Source organism: Cheilinus undulatus, linkage group 15 (genome assembly GCF_018320785.1).
Source record: "Cheilinus undulatus linkage group 15, ASM1832078v1, whole genome shotgun sequence".
NCBI classification, from domain to species: domain Eukaryota; kingdom Metazoa; phylum Chordata; class Actinopteri; order Labriformes; family Labridae; genus Cheilinus; species Cheilinus undulatus.
In genome coordinates, this window is record NC_054879.1 from 17186582 (window position 1) to 17207283 (window position 20702).

The window sequence follows — 20702 nt, forward strand, 5'->3', positions numbered from 1 at the left end:
CTTGGCCTAACCAGCTCTGCAGACTCCCACAGACTAGACTAATGGTGTTCCTTATTTCTACTTTTTAGTTATTTTGCCTACTGTCCTGGATGGATGACCCATCTCAGCTACTTGTTTATTTCCTTGTGCCTGAAAGACTGAAGCTGCCAGTGGTTGGAGTCAAAAGAGCACGGAAGCGTAAAGACGGAGAAAACCCTTCATAGGATTGAAGATATGAGCTTTGATGATTTGGGACAGACAGACAAAACACCTCAGGGGAGGAGCAGCCAGGGAAAGAAAGGCAATGAAAGAAAAGGAAAAACCCCTTACATCTGGAAGAGACTCTGACAGGAAGCCACCCATCTGTGGCCAAACAGCTGGGGGCCAGACAGAGTGGACCCTGTCAGCCTAAGTGTGTGTTGGCTTGTGGCGAGCAGGTGGGGGTGGGAGGGGAAGGCTAAGTCAGCGGTCTGGAACGCTGGATGTCACAAAGATGTCTTCACGGCACCGAACTATCCGAGGCAGGACGTTTGGAGGTGGGAACAGACAATTAACCTGTTGGAACAACTGTCCTCATGGCTCCTCACAACAAGTGTAGCTGACAGCTCCCCCAAGCCCCAGATAATCCCTCAGCGTTTTAATTTCCCCGCCGCATCTGCCAGAGATTACCCCTCGCTGCACCTGAGGTATGTGTACGAGATGAAAAATACTCAGTATGGATATATGGCTCACCGGCAAGGAGCAGGCCAGCTCAGGATGGTTTGACTCGATCCATCTGTTCAATTAAAAATCAAAAATCACATCTATTCACTGATGACTATCGTTTGCTTTCCAAATAACAGCCAAAATGTTTGAATGTACCGTTAAGCTACAGTTGTTCTTTGATGAGGATATTTAGCTTGACTATTGTCTTTGTTCCTGTACAAGAACTAGGTAAAGTCATATGTATTCCCTCTGTCCCCTTTATAGCTTTTACCCCCTACCTTTGATGTTTTAGTGCTACCTGTGCCTTGAATCACCCCCAAATTAAACATACTCCGCCTGCACTGTGTTCCAGTACACAGTGACAGCAAACACCATTTCCCTCTCAAAGCATCTCTGGAGTGAAGCACAGCGCTGCCCTGAGCACCTGGAGACTCGAGATCACAAGATCACAGGAGAACCACGTGTTCATGCACAAAGAGTAAACAACAGATTATTTTTCCTTTTGGGGGTTGATTTTTCATTCATTTCAATCTTATTTCGTGGTATTCCTGCTTCTTCCATGGGAGACTACATAAGGAAGTTAAAAGGTTTATGTTTTTACAAAAGCATGTGTGGTTACATGTTAAATTCTGTAGTTGTTTTAGTTGGCACTGGGGCACAATTCTGGTGTGATTTATAAAGTAAAATCACAATCACGCTGTTGTATGGTGAAACTACCTGTATTTACATAATGCTTTTGCTTCTGAAATTCTGAAATCTGGAATTTTAGAAAGATTATGTTATGGCTTTTATTTGAAAACACACTACGTGGACAAAAGCATTCAGCCACCTGGCCATTCCACCAACAGGGACTGTAATGGCATTGTATTCAAATACATCTACTTTGATATGGAGTTGCCTCCCCTTTTGCAGCTATAACAGCCTCCACTCTTTTTGGAAGTCTTTCCACAAGTGTTTCTGATGGAATTTATGCCCATTCAATCTGTAAAGCATTTATGAGGTCAGGCATTGATGTTGCACAAGAAGGCCTGGCTTGCAATCTCTCAGATACAGTCATGTTGGAATAGAAAAGGGCCCTCCTACACTGTTGCCACAAAGTTGGAAGCATAGCATTGAAAACATAAATTATTTTAATGCTGAAACATTAAGATTTGCCTTCACTGGAGATAAGGGACCTGATAAACAGCCCCATACCATTATCGCTCCTCCACAAAACTTCACAGTTGGCATAGTGCAGTCAGGCAGGTAACGTTATCCCAGCATCTTTCAAACCCAGACTCATCCATGTGACTGCCAAATAGAGAAGTGTGATTCCTCACTCCACTGAACTGATCCCACTGCTCCACAGTCCAGTGTCAGTGTGCTTTACACCACTCCAGCCCATGCTTGCCATTTGACTTAGTGATGTTCGGCTTGCATGGAGATGCTTGGCCATGGAAACTCATTCATGAAGCTCCCACCACAGTTTTAGTGATTACTTATATGCCAGTGGAAGTTCAGAACTCTTCAGCTATAGAACTGACTTTTACCACCATGCACCTTAGCAGTGGTCTGTGATTTTACATGGTTTTCCCCTTTGTGGCTGAGTTTCTGTTCCAAAACACTTATACTTTCTATGTTATCTCTAACAGTTGACCGTGAAATATCCAGCAGGGTTAAAATGTCATGAGTCATTTTATTGCCAAGATGGCATCCATCACAATAAGCTTGAAGTTTTGGAGCTCTCCGTAAAGGATCACAAATGACTGCAAATGGAGACTGCATGGCTAGGTGCTTTCCTGTAGCAATGGGTCTGATTGAGGCACCTAAATTCAGTAATTAACAGCTGTGGCCAAATACTTTTGTCCATATAGTGTATAATGATATTGCACAAATGTTATGTGCAAAACATACCCTATCCTTATATTGTCTCTTTAACCATGATCCCTTTCACTTTTTGAATACATTTTTCTTGTCCCTCCCAAGGAATTCTCACCTTCATTTAACCCATCTATATCTGCTGTTTTTGATCGACCTGTCATCCTGATGTATTTACTGTTACTTTAGTGATGACTTACTCACTTCAAATATGAAAACAAAATCTCCCACAGAAGAAAGCGTCACTCCGGCATGCTATTCATGACTGTCAGCATTTAAACACATGCAATCTACACCTATTCTGTGTCTTCTCTTCAGAATCGAACAGTGACACGGCTCTTTGTCCTCACATGTCACAACAACGCTCCGAGCCAGCCACAGTGACGGGGCAGCTGCTCCGGACTCTGGTTTCCCTTCTCTTTAAAAGCTTTTTTTCCCCTCAGGTGCGTTCGAATTTGTGTGTGGCTTCCTCCTGTGTCGACTTCAAACGTAGACGAGTTTACCTCCGGCAGGTTTTTAAGTTCTGACGTTTCTTGTGCCCTTGAAGTCGCTGGAGTAAAATGTGTTTTGGATTGCTGTCTGAAAAGTGTGTGTACTAGGTGTGTGATGTGTGCAGTGTGTGAAAGTGAGTGAGAGCTTGTTCAAAGTGAGTGATGATGACTTGTGACCGCAGCTGAAACTTGATCAGATAAGGTCAGCATGCTGCTGTTTGTGGCACTTTTAACACTTTTTGCAGGTGGCATTCACAAAGAGACTTAATTACTCTAAAGACACAAATGTCCTGCATGAATATTTACACAAAATAAATTGCAATACAAACCTTTATAAGACAAACATACTACAGTTTAACCTTAAACATTTACAAATCTACTCATCAGTGGAGAAGAGCTGGCTCTTTTATTTTACACAAAGCAGCAAAGAATGAGACAGATATTTACACTGACATTAATTCAAAAAGTATAACCCCATGTTATTTTTTTAAATTTCTTAAATAACCTGAAATGTTTCCAACAGTTTTCAAAGCAAAATAACTTCACATTTTCATATCTTTTCAAAGGAAGGTGTCTTGGTACGATTGCAGTGATAGATCAGACATGTTTCATTTCCATGATGCAACGTCAAAGACTGCTGGAGCCACTGTTAATATAAATGTACTGGCTAAATTATGCAGTAAAAGAGTATCCATGATACCCTGCTCCCTATACCTTACCTTTTTTCAGGGCCACACATCAGGGAGAAAAAGGAGAATGTTTTCAGGTTAGTAAAACATGGTCCATCTTAAATTTAAGCATTGCTAACCAAATTTTATTGCAAAACAGAAGAACTAAATAGAACTGCAGAAATTACTTTACCACTTTACCTCTTCTTAAAGTGGTAAGAGTCTTTTTCATATACACATGATGGGCACACTGATTGCACTTACCTGTTAATCCAGTAATGTCAGTGTTAGCCACAACAGGACTTGCAAAGAAGTTGGGGATGCCAAATAAGAAAGGAGAAGAAAATCCTTGGCTAAAGCATATAACCCAAATAATAGCTTTTAGCCAATAGCCAAAGTATCCAATGCTAGCACTAACAGTATGGATTTGCAAACGCTGATATTGCAAAGTCATCCCTCCATTTAGTAGGCAGCTGATCTAAGGTCTTTTACAGAACATAAAACCCATAGAAATCGTTTTAAATCTTTATGTCAACTTCCTAAATGATCATAAAGTACCTGCATGTTACATGTCATTTTGTGCTAGAGGTCCTAAAAGTCTCCAGACACATCCAGAAGTTTCAACTCACCTTTTAATTATTTTATTTTGTCTGATTTATGGAACCAGTGTTACGGTTTAACTGGTGTTGGATCAACTGGTGACACTCCATTAAACATTCTAAAGCCTGTTTCAAAGTGGGCACGTAAGATGCACGTCTTGGCCTAGTGTGTTAGCAAGTCAGAGCTTTCAGACTGCCTGTATGAGCAGCACGGCTCAGGTGCAGAGAATTTAGAGAATCAAGGTTTTGCGTGTTTTCACATGATTATGGAAATGGACAGGAAATTGATTAATGAAGAGCCGTATTTACCTTTATGTACCACATATGTATGTCCACATAAGTAGAATACGTTTACGATGTGTTTCTTGATGACTCTGATGAAAGCAACAAGCTTATTGCACCTGTTCAATTAAGATTTTTTTTTTTTTTTTTTTACAAATATTTATTTTTGGGCTTTTTATGCCTTTAATTGACAGAAGGCAGTGGACAGAATCAGAAACCAGTATGAGAGAACTGGCGAGAGACATGCAGGAAAGTGCCATAGGCCGGATTCAAACTTTGGCCATGGGATGCACCTTTAACCACTAGGCCATCTGGACCCTCTGTTTAATGAAGTTGTCCTCTAAACTATGAAGCTTTCCATTTTCACACCAGTAGAATATGTCACAGGAGAGATAAACTTTGTATGAGTGCAAATCTGTTTTGTGCTTTTCAAAATAAATCCTGGTTGAACAATTCTTTGGAGAAACTCCCTTTGAATGCTTGTATTTTGAATATAAGTCTTGGATCTTTGAAACATGGAAAAAGGAGCTTTCCCAAACAATGTCTAAACTCTTTAGGTGCATGACTAAAAAAGACTAAACAACTAGCAGAGTAATGTCCTTCTGCCATATTTAATGCTTGGCAGAGTAGCAACGTATTGGACCATAACGAACATGTTTCAGCTTTAGTCAGCATTGAGTTTTATGTCTTTATCTGTGTGAAAAGGTGACTTCACTTTGCTTTTGTTCAGGCATCAAGACTCAGCAATCAACAGCATCTTTGCTGCTTCCTCTCATTTTGAATTGAGGACTTAGTTCACAAAATCTGAGCTCCATAGGGTGTATTTACTGGACAGTTAACCCATTTACTTTTCATGAATGGATTTCATGTAAAGACAGAAAAAAGCGGTTAAAAGTGACATGACATTCTTACTTCCATGTGAGTGATCTCAGACTTGTTTGCAAGTAGCTCGTGGTGCAAACCAGGAAGGTCACTTTTAAACAAGAAAATAAGGTAAAGCATGAGATATAACACACCAGGTAAATTGGAATGAACTGGACACAAAGACACACACATTTACATACTACCTGCATAAAGACAAAACCTCCTAAATCTCAAAATCATAAATATCAAACATGCGAACAGGTATAGAGGGGCTCCCACATGTACATCTACTGATTCTGCCTATAGTCTGACACACTCAGGCCTCTCTCTGACACACACACAAACACACACAGTGTCGGTCCGTTGTATAGCAGGAAAGGACTGTTAAGCTTTCCCAGGGGAAACGGCAGCACAGCCATTCAATGGACATTGTTATTAGGCTGTTTTTCTTCAAGCGATCCTCCCCACCATTCCTCTCTCTCTCTACGTCTCGCCCCTTCGCTCCAGGCTCCAGCAGGTGATTAATGCACAGCGGCGACCGTTAGTGATTTGCTAATCAGCCCAAAAGCACTTTGCTTAAGTGAGGAAAGTCGTCCAAATGGTGTTGCGGTGTAAAAAAAGCTGGGTGTAGTTAGGAGGTCAGGGACTTTATGTCAGAGCGGGTGTATGTGGAAGAGTCTGCAGACGTGCCCCTTCTACAGGGCATCCTGCATGTCATGTCAGTGAGGAGCCTCAAAGACCCTGTTTACACCTCTTATTAACATCCATGCTGGGAATTTGGATGCACAGTGTTGACCAGCTATGCTAGGTGTGAATGCATCTCAGGGCATAATGATGGCTGTTTGATATCTGATAGCCCAGACTGCATAAGGTGTGGTTGGATGCTGCTCAGACTGTTTCTTTATGCTTTATGCATAAATACATCTGGGAAACCTCTCATAATAAGGGTTTGAGAAAGACATTTAGGTTCCTGGTTTGAATCTCCATTAGACAGGATGGTCTTGTGTGAATTTTGCATTTTCTTCTTGTGTACTTAGGCGTCATCCCTCAGTCCAATGTTATTGTTAGATTAATCGTGACTCTAAATTGCCCGTAGGTGTGAGTGTGAGTTCTTGTATTAAAGATTTTTTTAGCTTTTTGCCTCCCTTCCAATATGACAGCCAAACAGCGACAGGAAACACAGGGAGAGAGAATGGGGGAGGACATGCACCACACAATGCAGAGACAAGAGTGCATCCAGGACCACAGCCTCGACACATAAGCGCCCACTCCACTGCCATTGGTTATCACAGCCCAGTCACAATGCATTGTGGGATACAAACAGACAGTATGGCTAGCCCCGCTAGTTGCTGGAACAATTAAAAAAAATTGATTATAAGTGGCTAAAGAGACATCCAAAATCAGAGTTACTGGTGTCAATTTAATCTTTAAAGACTCTGGAAAGTCAGTCAAGTTCCAGGCTCGCTGGAACATTTTTTGTAGGAGGTATGAAGGCATCATTAGAACGGCACAACGGAGGACTTTAAGAGGAAAAAAACAAGTGTTTACCGTTTATGTTTCAAAAGATCAACAGTAATTATTTGGACTTTTTACAGAACCTTTCAGCAGTCTTTTCCAGCAGGTTTCCAGGAATCCTTTGGGAATTTTCCCTGGCAAACCATTTCAAGTCTTTTGTTTTGTCATGTTCTGCACTGTTTGATGTCTAAACAGCACAATGTTTCATTTCATACATATGAAAAAAAAAAAATCCTACATTTAGGTCGTGATTGCTCACTAATGAGTTGGTGGTGGGTCCTGAGGGGAGATTAGTTGAGAACCACTGGTCTCAAAACTTAAAGCATATATAGAGTAGGTATATGCTGCTTCACAAATGTGTGCATATTTTGATATTTTCTGTTAATATAGTCAATAAAAGAAAAACTTAATGGCATCCTTGACAATATCCAAATGTGCATTTGACATCTGAAAATTAAATAAAGAACATAAAATGCTTAAGGAAAACTCCAGTGCACCCAAAGATGTATGAATATGATTCAAACAATGAAAACCTAATGCAGCAGTCTGTCACAGTCAAATGATTTGATTCATCAATCATTTTAATGGCACTTTGTTTACACCTTTTGCAGAATTCTCTCTACATGATATCTAAGAAGATCAAACTGGCCATTATAAACCTTGCATCAAAATTTGAACATGATACAGTATGTAGATGAATTCTGAACCCCTTCAATCATAAATGTAAAATCTGACTCTTTTTACGTCATATTGACAGACTCACAGAGCTAATGAGCGTGTTTCTCAGCCTGTGTTTGGTGGATTAAACTGCGAGCAGCAGAATGGATCTGATTGAGAAAGGAAACCAGCAGAGGGGAGAAAAAGGGAACGAACCGGGCAAAGGGGGAGAGTAAATAGCGATGACCCACGGGGGGTCGGCCCCCTTTCACCGGCTCTCTCCCTGGGAATCCACTCTCACTCATTCAGGCCTGTCCCTCACTCTTCACCCCATCGCACCACTATCTCCCTGCTCTTTGGGATTCAAATGATATCTCATTAGCTCTTATTGGATTGAAACTTTGTGGAGAAGCTCAGTGTTTTACTTTCTCTCTTTTATCGATCGGTAAAAGGACACTGGCGTCAGGAAGAAAGGGCTCCTCTTTCTTTTCCTCCACTCGTCTAACGTCTCGGCTAATTTCCGCTGCTCTTCTTTCCCTCGTCTTCACTTACACTCCTCCTCTTCCTCTCTAAATACATGTTTTATCTCTCTAACCATTCAAACTGCTTTCGGGATAAATCAGCTTCTGTTTCTCCTGCGTCTCCTCTCTAACCTCTGAATCCATGGGGTGTCTTTGTCTCTTTCTAATGTGCCATTAACTCCCAGTTCTCGTCATTGCTGAGAGTCCCAAAGGCCAGAGAGCAAAGGAGAGAGGGAGAGTGTAAAACAAATTCTGGAGAGAGGATCACTTCAACGAACAGACACTCATTTGGGACTAACGGGCAACTAAAATAACAGAACACTTAAGGTTGGTTAAAGATGCAAAAAAAAAAACCCATAAGAATTATTGGAATGCAAACATCCAAGTTAAAACAGGCAAACTACATAAAAGCTAACAGTGTCATCAGCGCCTTAAGGGTCATTTTTATACAGGCTCGACTCAGATGAACTCAACTTGATTTATAGTACAGACTTTGAAAGTTCCTCATGGGGTCTTCAAACACAACCAGGCAATGATGTACCTGGTCCTCAGTCTTGAGCTCTCTGTCACTGCAAGGGGACAAGTTTTGTTCCACAACTGGTTGTAAGCTGTGAATATTTTGGAAAAGTACAGAGAAGTTTGGGAAGTTATAAAGCAGTATGAAGCCAAGGATAAGAGGGGTTTGAGTCCCATGTTGGATATCCCACTTGTGGTACTCATATTTACAAATCTCTCCAGGTCAGCTGTGTCTCGATATATAGCCTCCTGAGACCCGAGCTTTTATTTGGTGGGCAATTTTTATTTCTCAGTTTCAGTTTAGTAGAACAGGCTTGTTAATGAACAGCACATCACCACTTCACTCACCTCACAAGAATTGGTTGCTAGTATATTGTTTCAATTAAAAGCATGTCATGACAAAATGAGGATTTTTTTATGTCAAGGGGACTCAGCTAGCCTCTTAGCTCAGAACAAGCCACATTCCAGAACACTTGAATTTTTATGATGTGGCATGCAATGGGCATGCATTTCTGCACACAAACATTGATAGTTCTTGCTCCTCCAGCAGTGATTATCCTAATAGAACTTTTTTGTTCTTAAACCGTCATTCCCAGGCTGTAGAGACCTGCTTGTTGTGACTATAAAGCTTCACTTTGTGTCTGAATCTTTCCACTTCTTCAACCTTTTTCTCTCTCCTCTGCAGGATGTCTGTAGGCTTTAACAGATGGATTAACCCTTTATTTCCTCTCCTGTCTCCAGGGGCTGATCCTCTGCTCTGTTTTGTTCAAGTTTCTGGATGACACGAGATCATCTAGAATCATCACTTCTTCCTCTCTTTCTTAAATTCATTTGTTTTGTGTTTTTGCTGTGCACCATGGCGCTCTCTTGACCTGGTCAAAGGAAAGTGGGCGGTCTATCCTCTAACACAATGGGACAAATAAAGTTGTCACAAATGGGTTAAAAGATTTTAAGCTGTGTTTACATCTAACAAAAACATCACCCATTAAAAACCCAGATCATATCAACCACTTAAAGTAAAATGTAAGGCAAAATAGACAGTCAGATACAGACAAATATATGCTGTAATGCTGACTAGAGCTGCAACTAATGATTCCTTTAATGATCCATTGATCATTTTAAGTACATGGTTTATCTCTTATGCTACAAAAGAGATTGAGTAATTTGATTTATTTTTTAGACTTGCATTAAAAGTATTGATAAGTTGATATTTCCACAAAGATAGGCTATGAGTCATGATGTATTTGTAGACAATGGACACATCTGTGTTAAATTAGATATTAAACATTCACAGAAATGTGGGAAGGAATATTCCTTGTTACACAAGCAGGTGTTTGACACTAGCAGTCAATGAGGCTCTTTTGAATAAATCATTGAATATTCAAACATTTGTGGTCATGAATCATAAATTATAATATCAAAACATCAAGAAAAAGCTAAGTTTATCAGCTGTCTGGGTGTGATGTAACCATCTCTGTGCTATGATGAGAGAATTCATAATCGTACAATACAATGAATTGATAAATACACTTGTTACCAGAACTTTTAACCAATAAACATTTCGTATTTGTTTTTGCAGCCCTACATTTACCGCCTTTTTGCCTAAAAAGAAAGAAAGAATATCAGTGCCTGTGTGAGTGTGTGTTCATGCTGTCTGTCTGTGAGTGTGTGTTATTGTGTGTTAGGTTCTGATCCAGCCTTTCCTCAGGGCCTGCCTGGCATTGTGCTGCTTCCTGTTCGGGCAGATTTTATCAGTGTGGGATCAACAAAGGGACAAAAGGGCTCCAGACACACACAACCACACACACACAAGGACTAACTCCATTTTTCCCAGGCCTGTTGGAGCCACGAAAAGTTTCCTGTCCGTCTGTGCAACCTATCTATCTATCTATCTATCTATCTATCTATCTATCTATCTATCTATGATAAATGTCTATGAGTCTTTCAGATCTTTGTGGATAAGTTTTGGCCCACACTTCTTTGCAGAATTGCTTTAATTCAGCCACACTGGAGGGTTTTCCAGCATTAAAAGCCTATTTAAGGTCATGCCACTGCATCTCAATCAGATTTGAGTCCAGACTGTGACTAACGTGACACACCAGATAGATGGTTTCATATCTCCACTGCATTGCTACATATCACATTTATCTTGGGAAAGCTCCCAGAGAAAGTGTTTGGAGCAGGACTTTTAAAAAAAATCCTCACACTCCTACTACCATGTTTGACTGCTGGTATGATGTTCTTTAAATGAAATGCTGTTAGTTTTACTCCAGACGTAACGGGATGGACACCTTCCAAAACTTTTATCAGATCAACAGATTATGTTCCCAAAAGTCTCTGGGACCATTAGGATATTTTCAGTCAAATGTGAAAGGTTCTTTTGTGGTTTCATTGCACAGCAGTGGTTTTGGCCTGGGAACTCTTCAGTGGAAGCCATTTTCCCCCTGTCTCTTTCTTATTGGTGAATCATGAACACTGACCTTAACTGAGACAACTCAGGCCTGCAGGTCTTTATATGTTGTTGGGAGTTCTTTTTGGACCTCCTGGATAAGTTGTCAAGGCACTCTTGGAGTCATTTTGGCAGGCCAGCCCCTCCTGGGAAGGTTCACCATTGTTTCTCCATTTATGGATAATGGCTGTCACGGTGATTGGCAAAAGACCCAATGCCTTAGAAATTACTTTTGAGTGCAGGTCCTCAATTCAGGTCATACTTCAGCTCTGCATCTGTCTCTTTGCTCCAACATTGCCATAAAACACCTGACTTTGTCACAATTGTTCAATACAAGGCAGACATCTTATTAAGTATGAAAAGTGCTTTGCACTGCATAGATAATTACAATTATAAACATCTCAAATTTACATACCAAGTGAAAGGAAATAACATAACATTGTGTAAAAAACACACACACTATTCTGTGTATAAAACACCTCTGTAAGTGTTAAATTTAACACTTTAAGAGAATTAAAATATTAACACTTTTCAAAATGCTATTTTAACCTAAAATCTGTGAGAACTATATAACCTTGGAAAAAGAATTAAATATACCACTATGGGAGTTGAGTTAACACTGATGGTTCTACTGTGTGGCTTCTTTTGTGACCTCCTGGATGAATCACAGAGGCGCTCATGAAGAATTTTTGTAGGCCAGCCACTTGTAGGGAGGTTCACTACTGTTCCAAGTTTTCTCTATTTATGGGTAATGGCTCACACTGCAGTTAGCTGGAGTCCCAAAGCCTTAGAAACAGCTTTGTAACTGTTTCCTGACTGATAGAGGTCAATGATTTTGTTTCTCATTGCTTCTTGAATTTCTAGATGGTGCCATGATGTGCTGCTTTTTAAGATCTTTAAGCCAACTTCACTTTATCAGACAGGTTCTATTTAAGGGATTCAACAGGTCTGTCAGTAATCAGGCCTGGGTATGACTATGGAAACTGACCACAGCTTTCCAAAAAATATGAGTAATCATAGTTAATTCATGATTTAACAAGGGGGTGCAATAACTTTTTTTTACATAGGATTACAAAGGTTTGGATGGCTTTTCTCCCTTGATAAATGAAATCATCATTTAAGTCTTCTCATTGACCCCTATAACATTTTGTTTTCCTTCCTCGTTTATTCCCCATCATCCCATCTACTCCCCTCTTTATCTCCATCCTTCAGCCATCCTCCTCTCCTCCTCTTTCCCCCTCATCCCGTCTTCTCCCTCTTCCTTACCAGCTTTTCCCCTCTTCTTATCTCTCTCTCTCTCCCATATTTCCTCCCCCTCCTCCTCCTCCTCGCCCTCGCTCTCGTCTCCTGTTCGGCGGCCTGTGTCGGGGCAGTGTTGGGTAAATGTTAGTGTTGGTGCCTGGTTGACCCGTCAGACCATGTTTAGTCAAATCACAATCAGCATGAGAACAGAGCTGTGGCATTATGGGAAGAGAAATATTCACACAGGTCTACATGTTCTTAGATTTTTTTAAATTTTCTTCTTTCTCAACCGTTGATCTTCCCCTTTAACCCCTCTTTTTTACCATTCTCTCACTCTTTTATTTTCCTTTATCTCTCCGTGTCTTCATCACTCCGCTCACCCACTCGTTCCCTCGTCACCCTTCGATCCCAAGCTGTCTGTCAGGATGCACGCTCATCACTTCTGCCCAGTCAGTTCTGAACAAGAAGGGGTCACTAACTGTGGTTTACTAACACGCCGATTCTCTCGCTCTGAGCAGATGTGACATCGGCTTTGTACGCGTTCATTTTACATCCATGTTAAGCTGTCTGAATCTGAGACATTGTTTGCACTGAGACAAGTTCTTTTATTTCTTTAAGATCCTTGGTACAAACAGAAAACCACAGATGGAACAGAAGTGTCCACAGTGCTTCTCCTTAATCTTTGTTTGATAACCAATTTGCTGCAGCCAACACAAATCTGCTCTGGTATCACAGTGGCTACTTAAATTGTTAGATGGATGGACAAACATTCAAATGATGCAGCTTTACTCAATTGCAAGTAAAAATAGGAACAACAGGTGATAAGGATGTTATTTTCAACTACAACACATCAATTTATTTAGCATTAAATGTGGAACTGGACATTCTGGGATTGTCTAACTGAATAAACTTGGCAAGAAAAATTAGTAAGTAAGAAAATAATACACAATATACTGAAGCATAACTTCTACAGCTGATGCTCTGTCTTTATTAACACTGTGAGGCAGATGACAGCAATAATGACAGCTAAGGTAACCTGCAAATTCCCCATTCCTCCAACAAATGGCACATGTGGCTATGGCAGATGCTAATGCAGCTAAAGCACAGTTTGTGTCCCTGGTCTCTGGAGGCTCACGTCCAAGGGCTTGCACCCCAGCACTCTTAAACTGCATCGTACATAGTCACCTTTGAATAAAAGACCCAAACTGGGGGACTACTCCCAATGCTTCAGCCATTAGACAAGATGCACATCATATTAAGGCAACGGGACAAAGCCCCCAGGACCTTCGTTGCCGGATCAGGAGGAAATCCCTGTGCATCAAACATTAATCAGGTAGGCTGAATGTTGCTGGTGATGCTGAGGTGTGGTAGACTGGTTTCCAACAGTTTCAGCTCAACCTGAGGTGGCTGATCCAGGCTGGTGCCTGGACCATGACTTCAGGAGGACTCTCGCATACCTGCATTGTCAAGGGAGCTAGCTTGGCTTGTGATTGCCATTGCTGCCTCACCTGAGGGAAGGTGCCCGGCGAGACTAGTGTGGGTAGATACACCCAGTAGGAGACCAGCTGCACCAATGGAGGTGTCAGTGATGGCATTTGCTGGTCTCAATATACTCTTGTGATCGCCAGAGATGTTCCCTGAACTCCAACCCTTTCATCTTTTAATACCACTTAAAATGTATATGATTTCTGCTTATTTTTCTTTATCTTTTGGCCCTTTTGGTATGTATTTTTTATTTTACTGTCCATGTTCTCCAGCATTTATATTTTGCCTGTTTTATTTTGTCTTCTTTGGAAGCACTTGGTCAGCTGGCAGGCTTTTTTAACTGTGCTATACAATAAACTTTACATACTTACTCTTCTTCCCTTCAGCTCTTTTTGGGGTATCACTGGCAAGACCATGTGTCTAATACTGTCATGCTCAGGAGAGCAGGGATGGGAAGGGTTGGCTGCTGGATAACGGGAGCAGCAGTACCTCTACAGGTACTTGGCACAATTTCCCAGGTCTTTTCCAGCTCACTGCATGTTGGTGGGTTTGACTAGACCTTGGTGGCAGCCCGCAATCACAGAGGGGTCAGTTGGGTGCATACCTGGAGAGATGGGGCATGGGCCTGGCACAGGCCTAGACAATGGCCATCAGGAGGCCGGAGCACTACAGGGCCAGTGATAATGCAGCAAAAGGCCAAGCTGGCATATAATACATGACCTGAACTATTGGCAAAGGTGTCAGTGAGCTGATGGGGTTTGTGAGGAGGTTTAGAAGCCACCAAAACCACTTTAAAAGAGAAAGAGATTCATGAAGAATTAAGGGCAGGTTTGTAAAATTACTGTTTGTACGGACCTTTGGACAGATCTCTCGCTCTCTCATTGCTAGATGTTTTAGTCTCAGAGTAGTGAATGCCAAAGTATGCTGGGCTTGGGTTCATGCTGACCAAATGGAAGTGGATTTTGGGGTCAGGAGTATTTGCATCCAAGCGTGGATTCATAATGTGAAGCCACTGTAAATCTGCACTGTGGTTCCTTATTTTTTGATGAGTTGGGTGGATTTAAAAAAAGACAAGGAGACAAACCTATAGTAATGTTCTATATATTTCAATCATTTTAATACAAACTGCATAAGAGGCAAATTAATTTGGTTGATGACTGATCAGCCTCACAATCAAACAAGTGTTATGGAACCATCCCTCTACAGTAGTTTGTAAATTAAAAGTATGGGGTCCACCTTGGGTCCTGATAAACTACAAATGTCCTCAAGAGTTTTATCAAATGTTAGACTCATTTGTTTTAGGTTTTGACTAATTAATGGACCCTCTTTGTTAAAACCTCATCTTTTTTTTCTTTGTTTCATTTCTTAAAAGAAGAACAGATAGGAAGCAGAGACTCTCTGACTACCCAAGCTGATCCTGGATGATCTCATGTTGTTTCTTTTTGTGGATAAAACACAATAAAGACAAAGTGTGATCAGTCATTGAGAGGACACAAAGAGGAATAAAGGGTTAAACTGGCTGTTAAATCCTGCAGACCCCCCATCAGAGAAGAAGAGACAAGAGACAATACGTGAGACAAAGTGAAGGTACAATAATGAGAGAAACACAGGAGGTTATACAAGAGAGAGATTTTTTTATACTTGTTTTAGCACTGAATACATTATGTAAAACACTGACACATTCTACACTACATTTCACATTTTTCCTCTGATTGTTGTTTATATTCTTGGATTTATTGGGTTTGACTTCCTTGATCACATTTTACAGTACAACAGCACCACATTAAAGCCTTGCCATCATTACACTTACTGATGATTCTGGTGGACCAATCTTTAAATTCACATTACATTCCAGGGTTGTGGAATCATGAGAGAGCATGGTGGGAGCTCCAAGTCAACATATTGAACAATTTATAAATATGACAATGCAGGTGTAATTTCAGTGCCATCCATTCCATTATCCACATTGCTTATCCAGTTTGGGGTCACAAGGACATGAACCTATCCCAGCAGTCATTGGACAAGAGCTGGGTCCCACCCTGGACTGGTTACTTATCCACCACTGCAGCCCCTAACACCATTTCCTATTACACAATTTCTAGTATTTTAATTTTATACTATTTTACAATGGAACAATTCACAGTTTACAGAATTCATTTTACATGTCTGATCTATTTTGCTGTAATCTGCTTGACATTAAGACATACTGATGTTTTTTTATGAACATTAACCATTATGTGGACTATCAAGCTCTATGATTGCAGCTACTTTAAACAGGGATTTATAAACCAGGGCATGTGTTTACAAATTATATATGTGTTTATGAATGTATTTGTAACTTTTTTAACCATGTACACATTTTTTTTTATTCTGTATTATACTGTATTGCTGCAGGGTACCCCTGGAAAAGTGGAGAACCCCAGTGGGTTCTCCCCCTGCTAAAATAAAGGATAAATAAATTATAATAAAAAAAATTCCATGCTATTGTAAATACCCTTGTCTCTTGTTGACCTTTTACCTTTTCACGAGAATTATTTCGTTACATCTTACATCGTGTAAGGTACTCATTACACGTAGTGTCACAGAAGCGTCTTACAGTTACAGTTCACCCCTCAGAAATTACGTCATTTGGACTTAATATGAAGAAGAAAGACCTTTCCAAATGTCTGCCTGTTTGTACACTGCAGAGAAAAGAGATCAAGTACAAATGCTGCACATAAATCTCACCTGTTGAGAAGGCAGAGCTAAAGTTTAGCTACAGTGCAAACAATAGTAAGTAGCACAATCAGACCTGAATACTAAGCTGAACAACCCTTTCTTGGCAACGTCACTAAATTTAAGGAGGGTTTGGCTGCAGACTGCCGCTCTCAGATGCCCCCTTCAGGACGGAATTTGCTGGTATGATGTCATCGCTGTTTTAGAAGTAAGAACACGGATGGTGGCTAGCTGCATTAGTGGGGTTTTATGAGGATGAGCTTTTTTCTGTGAGCCACTGTTAGGCCAGCTTCATTAAAGGTTTCATTAAAGATTTTGCAGGTTTAGGTTTGGTTAGTTAGTTTTAGTGTAGACGTTTAAAGTTTGTAATAAACATGGTAAAGTTAACTGTTGTTAAGACTGTTCCTAGCACTAACTGTGAGCCTTACCTTCCCTAACTATAACCCTTGGAGATACCCAAATACTCGTCTGTGTCTTTGGTGTATACCCACTTTTCTCCTTGGTTGACAAAGGTAATAACAGCAACTAAAATACACTGATGCATTGCTCTATTCTGCATTGCCCCTAACATTAAGAAGGTCTTTACTCAAAATGCATTATCATATATATATAGAGATATCTATCTATATATATAGATATCTATCTATCTATCTATATATATATATATATAATATATATATATATATATATATATATATATATATGTATTTCAGTCTATAGTTGTTGGGCCTTTGGTGATGATAAAATCCTCTCTTCTTTACTATTAATTTCATAACGATCTTTACCTTCTAAAGCATTGAAAGTTAATGGGCAATGTGCAAATACGAGAGGCCCATTTCTAAATAAACTAAGGATGATCTATGTTTGTGTTTTTAACACAGGATGGTTATCCTTTGTAGGGTTGCCACTTGAAAAGTATGTAATGTGAATTACAAGAGTACCCACCTCTGCAGGCACCACTACACCACTGCCTTTGGGGACTCCTGAGCTGAAAGGGGCTGCCTTCTGGGTGCTTAAGCCTAACCCTTGACCCTTCCAACAACAAATCAGATGCCTGTAAAGTTCAAAGATTAAATATTAATTCAGTCAGGACCACTTTGGTAAGAAACACACAAATATTTTAATTTACACTTTTTGCCATTATTTATATTTGGTGGTGTGGCTGTTCTGGGATCCCCCTGTCCTTTCACAAGCCTACATGGTAACCTCAAGCCGGAACAGTACATGTTCCTGCCTTTCCTATTCATACAAGGAAAGCCCAAGACAGGGAGAGATGTAGCAAAATAAATAAAGCAGCCATCACTGACAACAGAATAACTCTGATTAAGTCAGAAGAAGATAAAGGAGTAGCTGGGGTGAATAAAGGAGTAGCTGGGGTGGAGGAGGGTTGCAAAAATTGACTTACAGAGGAAGCAGCAAAGCATAGCCAGGCTAAAGCAGTGTAAACATGGCAGCATGAGTGTGATTACTCAATAGCGTGCTTAGAGAAAATCAGCTGGCTGTCAGCTAGGGCTTGTGTGAGATCAGCTGATGTCATTTATATGGGAGCGTTTGAGTCCTGTCTGAACAAACGCTATATGCTCAATTTGTTAAACATGCCAGTCCTATTCATTTACATTTTGTCTTTTTCCAATTTTAGCTCCCCTATTTTACATTTTACACTTTGGCCCCTATCAAGGAACTGCTTCCAATACAGAAAGAAACAACAGCTCAGGGCAGCCATACAGAGCCCTAACCCGACTGAAAGTGAAGTACAGTTTTAGGGAGAATTTCTTGCTTGTATGTTTGTGTGTCTGAGAGTGAGGGACTGCAGCTAGGCTGTCTTTGGAAATAAAGGATTAGACTGTTTGTACTACAAGTGATTTTTGCAGCAGCATGTCTTTAGTTGGACTTTGCTAAAACAATGATGTCAGGATGCCACCTATCTGTTACTCTGTTTCCTCCAACAACTCTGTCTCCGTATAAGCTGCTATTTTTTATCTCTACCTGTAATCTCCCCACCCTTCCTCCAAGCTATGCTGCTCCTCCTCTTCCTCCCCTTGTTCCCTTCATTAGCCACCGTTTGCGTCCCACATGACCGCTTTACGCCTTGGGGTGAGGGGAGAGAGAGAGGTCTGTGACCCTTTACCATGTAAAACCCTGCAGGGATCTCCCACAACGACACACATCAGCTTTAGGCCTTCTCTGAGCTGTGAGAGAGTGAGGGGAGGATGGAGGAGGGGCAGCAGTGCTTTTACTTTTCTTTGTTTTGCAATTATGCAGAAAAAATGGAGGCCAAAAAAAATAAGGTCTCTTGTTATTGCACTTTAAGTTTGTTTTTGCTCTTTATCGTGCATCAGTTTTTATTTATGAGTGAGGAGGAGGGCTGAGGAGTTGTGTGAGAAATTCCCAGAGTTTAAAGGGACACAGCTTTAAAATTACAGAGCAAGGAAGTACACTGACAGAATTAAGTGGTACAGAGGAATAAAAAGAAACACAAATGTGACTGTGAATGCATCATAGCTTTAATTAATCGTCAGGCAGCTTAAGTTATTTTAATTTCCAAACATGGCAGAATAAAAAGGTTCTTTCCCCCATGGCGTCGTGCCCTTGATTGTGATGTGTGTTTGTGCCTGTTGATAAGGTCACAAAAGAAGTTGACGTTGTTTGTGCCTGCGTCTGTGGGCAAATATAAACTTTTAGGGGAACGAAACAATCCTCAGTTGACACAGAGCTGGCGTGCTGTCAGCGTGAACGAGTGCTGTGCGAGGCTGCAAGCACATAACAGCAGAGATAAGATGGGGAATGAATGGGGGTAAAAACAGTGGAAGAGACAGAAAGTTCACGTTTATAATTAAATTGTTCAGTAATAAATATTAAATGGTAAAAGAGCTGGCACACACTGGAGAAACACTGGAGAAAAGAGCAGGATTCAGCTCCAACAGATGTTTGTTTAATGCATAAATAATCAATACTGGAAACACAATACATGTCAGGGAAATACTAACACTGCAGCAGATTTCTTCTTACTGATAGAGATGACAATTTAAATCCGCTTACTTGATAAACATCCTTAGACTCCAGCATTAGGAGGAAAATACATCAGGATAGAGAGTGCACTCAGACTCCAATGGAAGCACATTAGCACCACAAAAAAAGTGGAAAAATGAAAAATAAACTATTATTTAAAAAGATGATAATTATGAGATATCAAGTTAATCGACGCACAAACAACTTCTCCAAGAAGTCCCAAAAGAACCCAGAACAACATCGCTAATGCTTGCATGCAGTCATTGCCACCAAGGGTAGAACAACCAAATAGGATTAGGGGGCAGTGACTTTTTCACATAGGGCCTGGTAGATTGGGATTGCTTGTTTTTCCTTATTAAATGAAATCATTATTTAAAATCTGCATTTATCATTTACTCAGGTATGTTTCCATGTTTCTCACTGGCAAATCTTGCAAAGCTCCTGTCTGAACCGTTTGGGCCCGGTTAGAAAGTGACAGGACCAATCAGCGACGAGGGGCAGTGCTTTCAGGCGCGGCGAAGTTGCGATGTAAACAAGCAGCAACAAGAGGCCGGTGCAATTATGGCAGAAGAGTTTAGCATGGATGCTGATAAAGCGCCAGTTTTATCAGAACTTGATGATATTTATTCGTTAAAAGAAGAACAAAGAACAGCAGTGAGTTGTTTTCTTTTCAAAAACGACAAAAGTTGTGTACTGACATGTCTATAGTCGCCATGGTTTGCGTTATTCCTCGGTAGCTGGGCACAAGCACCTCAGTCGCGGCTACGTCACTTGTTTTGTTGCTCTGATTGGCCCGTAAAGATATGCCAGACAGACCATTTGTCCAATCGCACTCCAAGTTTGTTTCAAATCCTCTGCCCTTTCCCAAATGCTTAGTACTGTCAGGTTTTACATGTTCTGGTTCTATTGAAGTTTGTTCAATGATCTGAAACATTAAAGTGTGACAAATATGCAGAAGTATTCCAGAACAGATGAGAGACAAAGTCAGTGACATCTATCAGTCTGGAAAGGGTTATGAAGATATTCCTAAGGCTTTGGGACCCCAGCAAAAAATGCTGAGCCATTATCCACAAGTGGAGAAACTTGGAACAGTGGTGAACCTTTCCAGGTGTGACCGATATTTTTCTGTGTGTATTAATAATGAAATA